This window comes from Mastomys coucha, unplaced genomic scaffold (genome assembly GCF_008632895.1).
Source record: "Mastomys coucha isolate ucsf_1 unplaced genomic scaffold, UCSF_Mcou_1 pScaffold16, whole genome shotgun sequence".
NCBI classification, from domain to species: Eukaryota; Metazoa; Chordata; class Mammalia; order Rodentia; family Muridae; genus Mastomys; species Mastomys coucha.
The window spans coordinates 55,251,934-55,264,085 of record NW_022196898.1 but is presented as its reverse complement, the minus strand read 5'-3'; positions in this window follow the sequence as shown (position 1 = coordinate 55,264,085).

Sequence of the window (12,152 nt, the reverse complement as noted above, 5' to 3'; positions counted from 1 at the left end):
AGAGAGAGAGAGAGAGAGAAAGAAAGAGAGAGAGAGAAATAGAGAGCGATAGAGATTTAATCTTCCCTCTTTCCTTTACTTTTCTCCTCCTTCTCCTCTTCCTCCTTTCTTCTTCTTTGACAGTGTTCCCCTATATTAACAGGGAAATGGGGGTTCCTATTTTGAGTTATTTTATTTTATTTTTTTTAAGATTTATTTATTATTATACATAAGTACACTGTAGCTGTCTTCAGACACACCAGAAGAGGATGTCAGATCTCATTATGGGTGGTTGTGAGCCACCATGTGGTTGCTGGGATTTGAACTCAGGACCTTTGGTAGAGCAGTCAGTTCTCTTACCCGCTGAGCCATCTCACCAGCCCTATTTTGCGTTCTTCATCTCATTAATAAAGGAATTTTGAAACAGACACAAAAGGAAGTTTGAGGACAATTTTATTAAAGTTTGAGAGAAAAACAACAGTGCGGGCAAGCTAGAGGTCCCAACAGTGTCCACGGGGGGGTGGGGATGGAAGAAAAGTCTTTGGTGTTAGCCCCAGAGGTCAGAGCAACAGTGAGAAAGCTCGGCATGCCAGGAGTGCTGAGCTGTGGCTCTGAATTCACAGGGCACTGGGTTCCAGGGCAAAGCACTGGATCAGGGATACATATTTAAAAATGGAAATAGAAATAAGTGGAAATAGACATAGAAATAGAGGGGCTGGAGAGATGGCTCCATAATTAGAAGCACTTGTTCCTTGTGTAGGAAACCTGGGTTCAGTTCTCAACACTCACGGCACTCATAACCCCAGTTCCAGGCGACCTGGCATTCTTTTCTGGCCTCAAAAGCATTGCATGCACACGGTGCTTGTACATGCGTGCAGGTGAAATACTTACTCTTTTAAAACTAAAGTTTAGAAGTCCAACTTATTAGGAAAGGAAAAGTAACCCCAACAACGGAAGTGGGGTAGTGATCTGAGGAAAGCTTCCCAAAAGTTCAGGTCATGTGGCCTGTGAGCCCTTCTAGGACATTTGTATGATGTCTAAGTTTGTGCTTTTGCACTCTGTGTCTAGAAGTAGCCCGGGTAAGGGTGACTTCCTGTCTCCCTCTGCAAGCTAGCTTTCATAGGCTAATCTTATTTTACTAAAACAAAAATGTGAGATTTACTTATTTGAGTATCTTGCTTGTGTGCACGTATATGCCTCACATACATGCCTGGTTCAGAAGAGGCCACTGTATTCCCCGAAACTGAAATTACAATTGGCTGGGAGCCTCTGTGCATGCTGGGAATTGAACCTGGGTCCTCTGCAAGAGCAGCTTCTGCGTGTGACTGTTGAGCCATCTCTCTAGCTTCTTACACGTCTTGATCTTGCAGTTCAGAGCCCATTCTCCTGCCACATCTGCATATGCTGTGTGTGCTGGGATTACAGGCCTGAGCCATCATGCCTGGCACCACATCTGGACACTGCTGGAACCTCCAGCTTGCCCAGTGTGAGGTAGGAACCGGGAAACTAAGGAAAAAAGATGTGAGTCAAGCAGTTTCACAAAAGCAGTTTCTTTTCTTCTCTTTTTTAAAGATTTATTTGTTGTTATACATAAGTACACTGTAGCTGTCTTCAGATTCGCCAGAAGAGGGCATCAGATCTCATTACAGATGGTTGTGAGCCACCACGTGATTGCTGGGATTTGAACTCAGGACCTTCGGAAGAGCAGTCAGTGCTCTTAACCACTGAGCCATCTCACCAGCCCCAGTTTCGCTCTTTTACAGTGCTCTTGGAACTGTTTTTAGAAACCAGTCAGTCTCCTAGAGGAGAGCAGAGGGCAGAGGCCTCTCCCTCTGGAAGACACGCCCAGTATCCCTTCCCTTCCCACCATCTGGTTCCTCTCTGCTTGCTCCTCTAGCTTGAGATGCGTCGGGAATCCTAGTCCTCACGACTTCAGCATGCGGCCTTATTTGAGGTCAGCTATGTGAGGACTGATTCAATATGACCCACGTCCTTCTACAGAGGGAGAGATTTGGACCAGGGAGACACTGAGAGGGAAGGCAACGTGAAGACACGGAGGGGAGGGCGAAGACAGCTCTCTACAGCCCTAGGAACTGACTGTGGCTTGTGTTATGAAGCCACCAAGCTGTGGCCTTGCCAAAACAGCCTTCTCACACTGGCACTGACACTCCTTACACGGTGTAGACTGCCCTTCCAGACACGGGGGAGCTCATAACCTTCAGGATAGCAGAGAGGCTCTTTCTCTGTTCTTTCCCAGTTTCTCTTAGAGCAAACGCTGGCTCTAAATGGTAAAGTGTACTTGGCGGGAGCCGTTCAGTGATGGACAGCAATGACTTTAGGGGAGGCTGCCAGGAGCCGTGGGATGATGCTCTGAGCTCTTTAGAACCTGTTCCATCAACACGAAAGCAGGGCAAGTACTCAGACCTCTCTGAACAGTGTGCAGGGGTGATGTGAGGCTCACGTGGGTGCTCTGGATGTCCCCGGTCCCCGGCATTGGTGACTGCTGTGGTTGTACCTATGCTAGCAGGCTATTCTGAGAATGACATTGAGTGTCACACTTGACCTTGGGGGGCAGTCAGTCCTGCTTCAGGGAAAACCTGCAATTGTCCTAAGGAGCTCCCACGAGCAGAGGCCAATGGCTGTGTTCTGACCTGTTGCTAGGACCGTCCTACCCTGAGTTCAAGTACACAGTTACCAAGTGACAGGGGCAGGGGCATGCTCACATCTTTAACTTTTTCCTGAGAACCTACATGGGAGGGAAAAAAAAAAAGACTATTTATTTAGTTCTTGTTCTGTAAAAGGATCTTTATATTTGATCTTTTTATCATCAGTTTCTATTACTATATGTTGCTGGCAAGTCATGTCAACGTGACCCACAAACTAGAGCTACCTGAATGGACAGAACCTTAACTGAGAAAATGTCTCCGTAAGATACAGCTGTAAGGCATTTTCTTAATTAGTTATTTATGGGAGAGTGTTCAGTTCATTGTGAGTGGTGCCACCCCTGGGATTGGTTTTCCTGGGTTCTATAAGAAAGCAGACTGAGCAAAGCCATGGGGGGAGCGAGCCAGCAAGCAGCACCTATCTAAGGAACCTGCCTCCAGGTTTCTGCCCTGTTTGAGTTCCTATCCTGACTTCCTTCAATGATGAACAGCTATATGTAAGTGAAATCCAAACACCCCCCCTCTTTTCCCCTAACTTGTCTTTTGGTTTTGGTGTTTTATTGGAGCAATAGAAACCCTAACTAAGACACCATAACGGAATATCTATAATCATATTATAAAGAGAAATTGTATTTGGACTCACAGCTTTGGAATCTTCATCCCATTATCATTTGGCTCTATGGCGGTACTTCACGGAGGAAAGTGTTGTAGAGGCAGGCCCTTCACTGCAGGGCTAGGTATGGGCACAAAACAAGGAAGAGCCCCAAAAGCCCAAAGCTGGGGACCATGCCTGTGGCACATGGGCCCATGAAGGACAGGCCCGATGCAAACTTGGCAATATCTTATTTAATTTTCTTATGACGAATCAGAACACAGCTGACAGGATTCAGTCGCTGAGAGTTTGAGTCCCCTTGGTCATAGTCATTCCCAAAAGCTGGGATTTCGAAGTGAGGCCTACCATATAAAGCATCTAAAATGGGGCCCCTTTATATAGTGCCTCAGGAGAACTAGCATGGTATCTCCTGCTTGGGTTTCTCTAGCAAACACAACATGTCAATTTTTATTAAAAAAAAAAAAATCACCACCTTTAAAATAGTTCAATCTGAAGAGTTCCCATTTAGAGCCACTGTGAGCAGGTTACAGCTGCGCTCTGCAGGCTGTTGGAGTGCCCCTTTCCTCTTTAAGGAACCATTTTACTTCCCTTCTCTCCTTCTTTAGCTCCACATCTCTATACAACTCTGAGAAGAAGGCTGCTTACTCTGCTCTTTCTAGTTCTTTAACCCTAAAACAACGGATCCTCTGCTCTCTTCATGTGTGTTTTTGAGTGCCCTAGGAAGAAACCTTTTCCTAGTCTTTATTGCTCCTCGTCCTTGTCTCTCTAACCTTCTCTCTCTCTCTCTGTCTCTGGAAACAATGCAAGGTCAAATCTGCTGGCTTTTGTTCTCAGGACATCCAGGAGCATCCTTTCTTGCTGCATCTGGAACTTCCTTGACCACATTTATGTTCAACATTGAGCTCCCTCCAAGGCCTCAGAGTCTTTTTGAGTTGGTTGTGGCCATGTGTCATTCAGCAAGAAGGACGTGAACTTCTTCAGTTACACACCTCACATCTAGGTCAGTGTTGCCACTTGATGGGTGGGTGGGGTGCAGAATGGGGTAGGCTGGCTTCCTGTGACCTCACAGGGAGAGATCAGGAGATTAGAAGGGTAAACTACAAAGAAAGGCCTCTTCCTCACAGGGAGGGTGAGAGTTCCTGGATCTTCTGTAGCTTATAAGAAGGACAGAGATGCCCCTCCTTGGCTGTCTCTGTAACCCGGGAGACAGACTGAGCATCTGGTCATAGCAGGAACCTGAGGAAAACAGCAGTTTCTTGTCTATACCCTAACTAAGCTAGTCATTGGCACCCTGTGGGGAATCAGTTATTTTTGGCTTGGACTTTGAGAAAAAAAATGGAGAATTCAGGAACTGTACACAAAATTCAGGGCCAATAAGTTACTTAAATCAAGCTTTCTGGGTTTGCCTAGGGATGTAGTTTAGTGCGTAGAGTGCTTACCCAGGGTGTAGAAGGTTCTGGGTTTGAGCTCCAGCACTGTGCAACACTGGCAGTTGTGGTGCATGCCTGTGATCTCAGCACTATGGAGGTGGAGTCAGGGAGATCAGAAGTTCAAGGTCATCCTTGGCTACGTAGTCTGTGCTATATAAGACCCAGAGACTGGCTCTTAGAAAAACAACAACGACAACAACAACATGACTACAAAGTTATTTCAGTTACTAATGGGCTTTCATAAGCATAAAGATTGATCCCCAGAAATCAAATTGAGAATAAAAAATAATAAAAATAAAAATAAAAAGTCAGGCGTGCTAGTTCAGACTGGATAGGGAGAAACAAATAGGTCCTGGGGCCTCAAAATTGATTGGCCAGTTTAGCCTACTTGGCAAAGAGTTTCAGGTCACAGAGAGGCTGTCTAAAAATAAAAAAGTTAATACCTGAGAAATGATATTTGAGGTTGCTTTATGACCTCCACACACACACACATGCATATTTACATGCATGTCACTTGCACATACATTTGCACACACACACACACACACATGCACACACACACATAAACACATACATACAATCAGTACCACCACCACGACCACACAAGAAATAATTTTCCAGGTGGACCATAATTAATGTCAATTTGGTGTCAATTTGGGAGGCATGGGGGTCCTTGGGGGGCTCTGACTTGGTCCTTTTATGCCTCAGTCTTTCATTTCTTCATCATCCATTATGTAACCAAGGGATGCAGCTGGGACCCCTGCAGGGTTCCTAAGTTACAGGTGGCCTTTTATCCTCGGCTCTATCCGCCATCCGCCATCCACAGAGTATTTATCTGTCAGTTAAGGGTGGAGTCACTGTTTGCACACTCGTGTTTTGCGCAGGACTCTTTGCACCTTGCTGAGTCTCACAGAGCACCCTGTTTAAATCTCACGATAATCTTACCAGCGTGGTGTTTTTACTACTTCTGTATTGTCATATTTATAGTGTGTGCATGTGGGGGCTCTGGGGACTGCCATCAGCCCTCTGGTTCTGAGAAGTACAAGATCACCCAGAATTCCTTCCTAAGGAGAATCACACCTTCTCTCCCCAAGCCTCTGACTGACACCTCAGCAATGGGAATAAAATAGCATTCATTATCTCGTGACATTTCCACGGAAGCCTTTACCTCCGCTTCCCCAGAGATTCCATAACAAAAGTTTGTCTGATCTTCCTCTCCCCATCCCTGTGCTCTTTGCCACCCCCAGCTCCTTTTCATCTCCCTGTTTGAGGGCAAACGTTCTCCTGACAGCAGTCTCCAGGGAGACTGGGCTGTCTTTCTTCCTTTCCCCTTCAAAGAGCCTTTGAGCACTGCACTCAGCCTGGTGGATGGGGTATGTTTCATCTTTCAGTAGGCTCCAACCAACTGCTGAGCAGGGAAGGGCACCTTGTGAGTTTCCTTCCTGTCCCCACCCCCTGGATCCCATAGGGAGGGAGAGGGTGGGACCTGGCATCTGGTCTGGGTGTACTCCCTGTTCCTGGGGGAGGGCTGCTGTGTTCTTTTGAGCCCACTGAGATGGGCAGAGGCTGCTTCAGCCGGTGGGCAATGCCAATAGCCAGGGTTGAGGGAGAGGGACCGCCAGATTGTTGGTCCAGAGCTTCTTGAAGGAGAAAGTCCTTGAAACCCTTGAAGGATGTGGCAGGACCCTCAGAGAGGAGGACTTCGACTGCCTTTGGGGTTTCCTCTTTCTTGCCCTCCTGAGTCTTGACTGAATCCCTAGCCCCATGGGCCCCTCTCTGGTAGAAAGTTCCTCCCCACCACTTTCAGAGCCACAGACTTCAAGACAGTAAGTCACTGTATGCACCAACCAGGGCACATAATACAACTTGAGCTTCCTATTCCTGCCTCAGTCAAGCAGAACTACTTCAGCAGTCCGCAACTCTCAGGAGAGTTTTACATACTTACTCTGGTAGTGTCTTCACTCCCTCCCCCCACCAACTCTCTGCAGTCAGGTCAGGAATCCCAGAGGGAGGGGGGAGAGGTGGTGACCTGGAGGGCAGCCTCCCCTCTTTGTGCTTCTCTGGGTAGCCTGTCTTCATTTCTTAGGTGTCTGTTGCTGTGGTAGCCACCCAGAACAAAAGCAACTTGAGGAGGAAGGGTTTATTTGGTTTATTACAGATTATAATCCACCATTAAGAGAAGCCAAGGCAGGAACTCAAGGGAGTAAGCTGGAGGCAGGACCTAAAGCAGAAGCCATGGAGGAACTGGCATGCTCCCTGTAAGTTACTCAGCTTGCTTTCTCACACTGTCCAGGACCATTCTCCAGGGTGGTGTCCCCACAGTGGGCCGGGTCCTCTCACCTTAATCATCAGTCGAGAACATGCCCTGCAGACTTGCCTACAGGTCAATTTGATGGAGACATTTTCTCAATTAATATGCCTTCTTTCCAGCTACATCTAAGCTCGTGTCAAGATGACAAAAATCAACCAGCACATGACCATCATCTAATTTCCTGGTGGAAACTGGAGATTTAAACATTTTCTATCACAAAGATTTCAGACAAACATAATAATAAAGATAGAAAAAATTGAGCCGCATAAATGCACCACCTACATTCGATAATTTTCAAGAAATTGGTGCCCTTGTTTGATGTGTTTGTAGGCATGTGTGGCATGTATTTGTAGGTAAGTGTGCAGTGCTTGCAGCCACATACATGCAGAGGCCAGAGCAAGATAAGTGTCATCTCTATTGCTTTCCACCTTGTGGTTTTGAGGCAGTGTGGGCCTGGAAAGTGTTGAGACTAGAGGAATCATTTTGGAACAAGAGTGAGGTTGCGATGTGTCCAAACTCCGAAAATGTCATCCTGAGACTGGCTCTGGGCCTACATGTCCTGGTATGTGTAGCCTATACAACCCCCACCTCTACCACACTTGTGGTGGTCATGAAGCCTGGTGGCCAAATTACAGGTTTAACTTCCTCTCTCCTATTTAAGGACTTGTCCAGCAAGCACCTGGAATCTCTCTTTAAGCAAATGAAGCATTCCCAGCAACACCTCAGCCCAGCCAACGGTGTACACCTATCCCCCAAATCCCTAGCCACTCCCAGGGGTTTATATCCCTTATTCACCCCCAATAAACAGAGCTGTTTAACTAAAATCCGGGAAGCTGCTTCTCTCCTGTACTCACTGCAGACCAAGGTCCTCTGTAACCCATCCAGGGGGCTGAGCTTCTTTCCTTCCTGGACACCCTGAGGGAGAAGCACAGCTGGGCAGGCAAGGCAGGGTCTCTCACTTGCCAGGAGCCTCCCGGCCCTGGGGCGGGGTAGTGGTGGAGTAACAGAGTAGGACTCTGGTGATGGCTTACAAGTCTGAGGCTTTAGAGCTTTCTAGCTCTCTAATTGTACTGAAATGCTGCTGTTCATAACTTCTAAAAAGTCCTAAAAACTTTCTTGCTCTTTCTGAGGGTAAACGACTGCTGCTGGCTTAGGTGATTAACACCTGTAGCCTAACAGCAGAGGATTAAGCCATGCAGCCTTTGTTCTATCTCAGCGGGAACTGCTGGGCTCTGTCAGCCTGCTAGTGGAAGAGAAGACACTTAGAGAAGTGATTATAGAACTTATTACTAAGTTGTAAAAAGTTTCCTATGAAAGCTATCTAAAGGGAAATTTGAAAAGATCCTAAGTGGGGAAAGGGAAAAGATTCTACTCTATCTAGCTCTCTCTATCTAGCTCCTCCTCATCTCTTTGTCCTCAGTACTTAACTTTCAGAATCCATGACCACATGTTACAAAGTTCATCACAAGTTCATACCAAACATCAAAACATAAATTGAAATAGAAGTTTACAACAGCAAATGTTTACAAGCATATCCATTAGGAGTAATTATCTAGGTAAACATCCATCACCTGTCTCAGCCCCACAGGTTCACTAAAGGTTTAAGATAATACCTAAGTTTTAAGTGAGGTTTTGTATAGATAAACCCAGTCAATATTTTATCTTCTGTCCTAGCACTATAATAAATTGTTAGTCCTCCCTTTATGACATTTGGTTAATTGTTTTACAACCTCTTGGAATGTGCTCTGAAAGTCTGGTTACTATCTAAGAGCAATTAACTAAACTGGTGACACTTGGGAGACTGGCAGAGTTCTCATTGCAGTTTGACTATCAGAAAAGGACCTAATAGCAGTTGTGTTATAAAAGAGCTTAATAATCACAGATATAATTTTAGGAATTCTTATAGGATCATCATATAGTCTCAAGTCATCTATTTCTCAATATAGCATCACTATAAGATAGTACAACTTCGTGGATCTGCAGAGATCTGCTCCAAAGGGGTGTGCTATTATTAGTGATTATTATATATGTTTAATAATAACAAGAAAGCATATTAATAGCAGGAATCTTTCCTAAAATTAGTTCCTTACAGCCTTGATTAATAAGGGCTCACCTGTTGCAGATTATATGTAATCTGAAGCAGGCATTTCAGGATGATCACCTGCTAGTTATTATGGCTCCTATTATGGCTCCCGACACTAACTTGAGGAAGAATCTTCCTGTTTTGGCTAGGCTGTCTGGCCTGGGAGATCTCAGGCTCAACCATAGAGTTCAGTTTGTTTTCTTTAGGGTAAGTAGCAAAGAGAGTTTAAAGGGATAATTAATTTACTCAAACAAATATTACCATATATTATAAACAGACACTTTGAATATAACTGAATTGAAGTAAAAATCCCCACCTTTTTATTATTAACATATTAAATGAGGAATCAGCTAATATTGTATATACAACACACACACACTCCGCTATCTATCACACACTCTATCTATCTATCTATCTATCTATCTATCTATCTATCTATCTATCTATCTATCTATGTATCTACCTACCTACCTACTTATCTACCCACCCACCCACCTCTCTCTCTCTCCCTCCCTCTCTCTCTCTCTCTCTCACTCTCTCTCTGTCTCTCTCTCTCTGTCTCTCTCTCTCTGTCTCTCTCTGTCTCTCTCTCTCTCACTCTCTCTGTCTCTCTCTCTCTGTCTCTCTCTCTCTCTGTCTCTCTCACTCTCTCTCTCTCACTCTCTCTCTCTGTCTCTCTCTCTGTCTCTCTCTCTGTCTCTCTCTCTCTCTCTGTCTCCCTGTCTCTCTCTCTCTCACTCTCTCTCTCTGTCTCTGTCTCTCTCTGTCTCTCTGTCTCTCTGTCTCTCTGTCTCTCTCTCTCTCTCTCTCTCTCTTGACTAAACAGGGATAAAGCTGTGAGCTGCTAGTCTCCCTGCCCTACAGACAATGTTCACTACAGGCACGAGGAGGCCATCAGCAGAAGATGGAAGGAGGAATCGAGAGCTCTGAAGCGGAGTTTGAGTCCCTTTCCCAGATGCCACCACCCCACCCTAGGGTTTCCTCTTGGCCGTGCTCAGCCGTGGAGCCATACCATCTAAACAAAATTGGTTCAGTTTGGGCTGAGTTTCTGTCACTTGCAACTGAAAGCATCCTGCCTAGTTGACTCCTGCACCAGCTTGTGCACTCCTATTGGGGACTCGAGGAAGGCAGAGTGGCCCAGTAGGGCCAGCTTCTGAGAACCTTTGAGGAGCACATGGCTGCTGTCTCTGTGGGCAATTGTCTTGGTAGGCCATTCTGGGTCTGTGCCCAGGTGGTTATGATTCAGTCTTGCAAAATCCCCCTTCTCAGACCAATGGATACAAGTGTGGACCAGGAGAGGCTGGGACAGCAGAGGTGACTCCAGCCAGCCTGTCCAATGTCCCAGGACCTCAGGGAGTGAGCTATGCAGGACTATGCCACAACACCTTTAGTTTGATTGGGAAAGGGAAGCCCTGATGCTTACAACACAGGTATTAATTAGGTTTCTGACCAAGAAGGTGTGAGAGACAATAATTTGTCTACTGTCACATCTGCCAATCTGGTGTCTCCTTCACTGAGGTGACTCTGCCCCCCTTCCCCCCCAAATATTACTAAACTTCATGAAAATTTGATTTCTCACCAGTTAAATGGAAATAATATCTACTTTGTAGTAGTTAAGATGAGATAAAAATCACCCATACAAAGCAGCTAAAACAGGGCAGTTGGTTATTATTTATGATAGTATCTGAACTCTGGCTATACTCTGCATCCTACATCAGGTAATTTGATTATCTTATGTGAATGTGTGTGCTTTTGTGCATATGTGTTCATTTTGCCTGTGGAGACCAGAGGATAATGTTTGATGTCACTCCTCATATATTGTCTGCTTCGTTCTTTCTTTTCTGTAATAGGGTCTGCCACTGTCCTGAGACATGCCAAGTAGGCAAAGCTGGCTGATAGAGAACCCGAGGGATCTGCTTGCCTCTGCCTTTTCAGCACTGATGTTACCAATGCATGCCACCACTTTTTAAAAAACATGGGCTCTGGGTATGGAACTTATTTCTTTGTGCTTATAAAGACACTCTATTGACTCACACGTTTCCCTAGCCCATTGATCAACTTTTATGCTGTCCCTAGACTCAGTTTCCTTCTGCTGAGGGCTGTGATCTGACTGGGACTACAAAGGCAAGTTCTTTCAGTAACTGTTACTTAGTTCCAAAGGAAAACATTTATAAAATAATAACTCATATAACTTTATACTTTAATAAAGTGTAAAGTAGTAATACATGGGCCCTCCCACATTATCTATCTATCTATCTATCTATCTATCTATCTATCTATCTATCTACCATCTATCTATCTATCTATCTATCTATCTATCTATCTATCTATCTATCTATCTATCTATCTATCATCTTTCATCTATCTCCCACTGAGTTGTTTGGGCTGCCTGTGTATGAATGAGTGTAGGACCCGCCACTGGAGCACAATCAATTTACCAGGGATCATACCCCCAAAGAAAATAGACTCCCTTTCTAGCAACCACCATCTGTCCACAGCTCTTCAGCAAGTGTAGGGACTCATAGAGTCCTCGTCACTCTGTGTGGAAAGGTCGATTGACAAGAGCTTGGGCAGCCAATCACAGCTGCTGTGAGCTCATGAGTGCAGCCAACCACAGCTGCTGTGAGCTCATGAGTGCAGTGGTACTGTTGTGTTGAGAAGATCGTTGTGCCTCAGTTTTCCTCGACTTGCAGTATTACCACCCTTCCTTGGAGATGCCCCCTGAGCCTGTAGGAAGGCTGGGTGATACATATACCTCAGTCATGGCTGAGCACTCCACAGAACTCATTCTTTCCACTTTGTCCAGTTGTGGGTTCCAGTATTCACTGGAATCCAATGCACAAAGGAGCATTTGAGGACTCTACTTGGGTTTTGAACCTGCCAGCCTCCAAACTGGAACTATGCTACCAGTTCTCTTGGGTTTCCAGATGATCTGCTCACCCTGCAGGTTACCAGCACTCCCTAGAAGCCTTGAAAGGTATCCAGCATACATAAAAGGACTCCCACATATATAATGTTGTAGGTGTGTGTGCAAGCTTATTTATGGGAATGTTTATATGCAGATTTTCATACC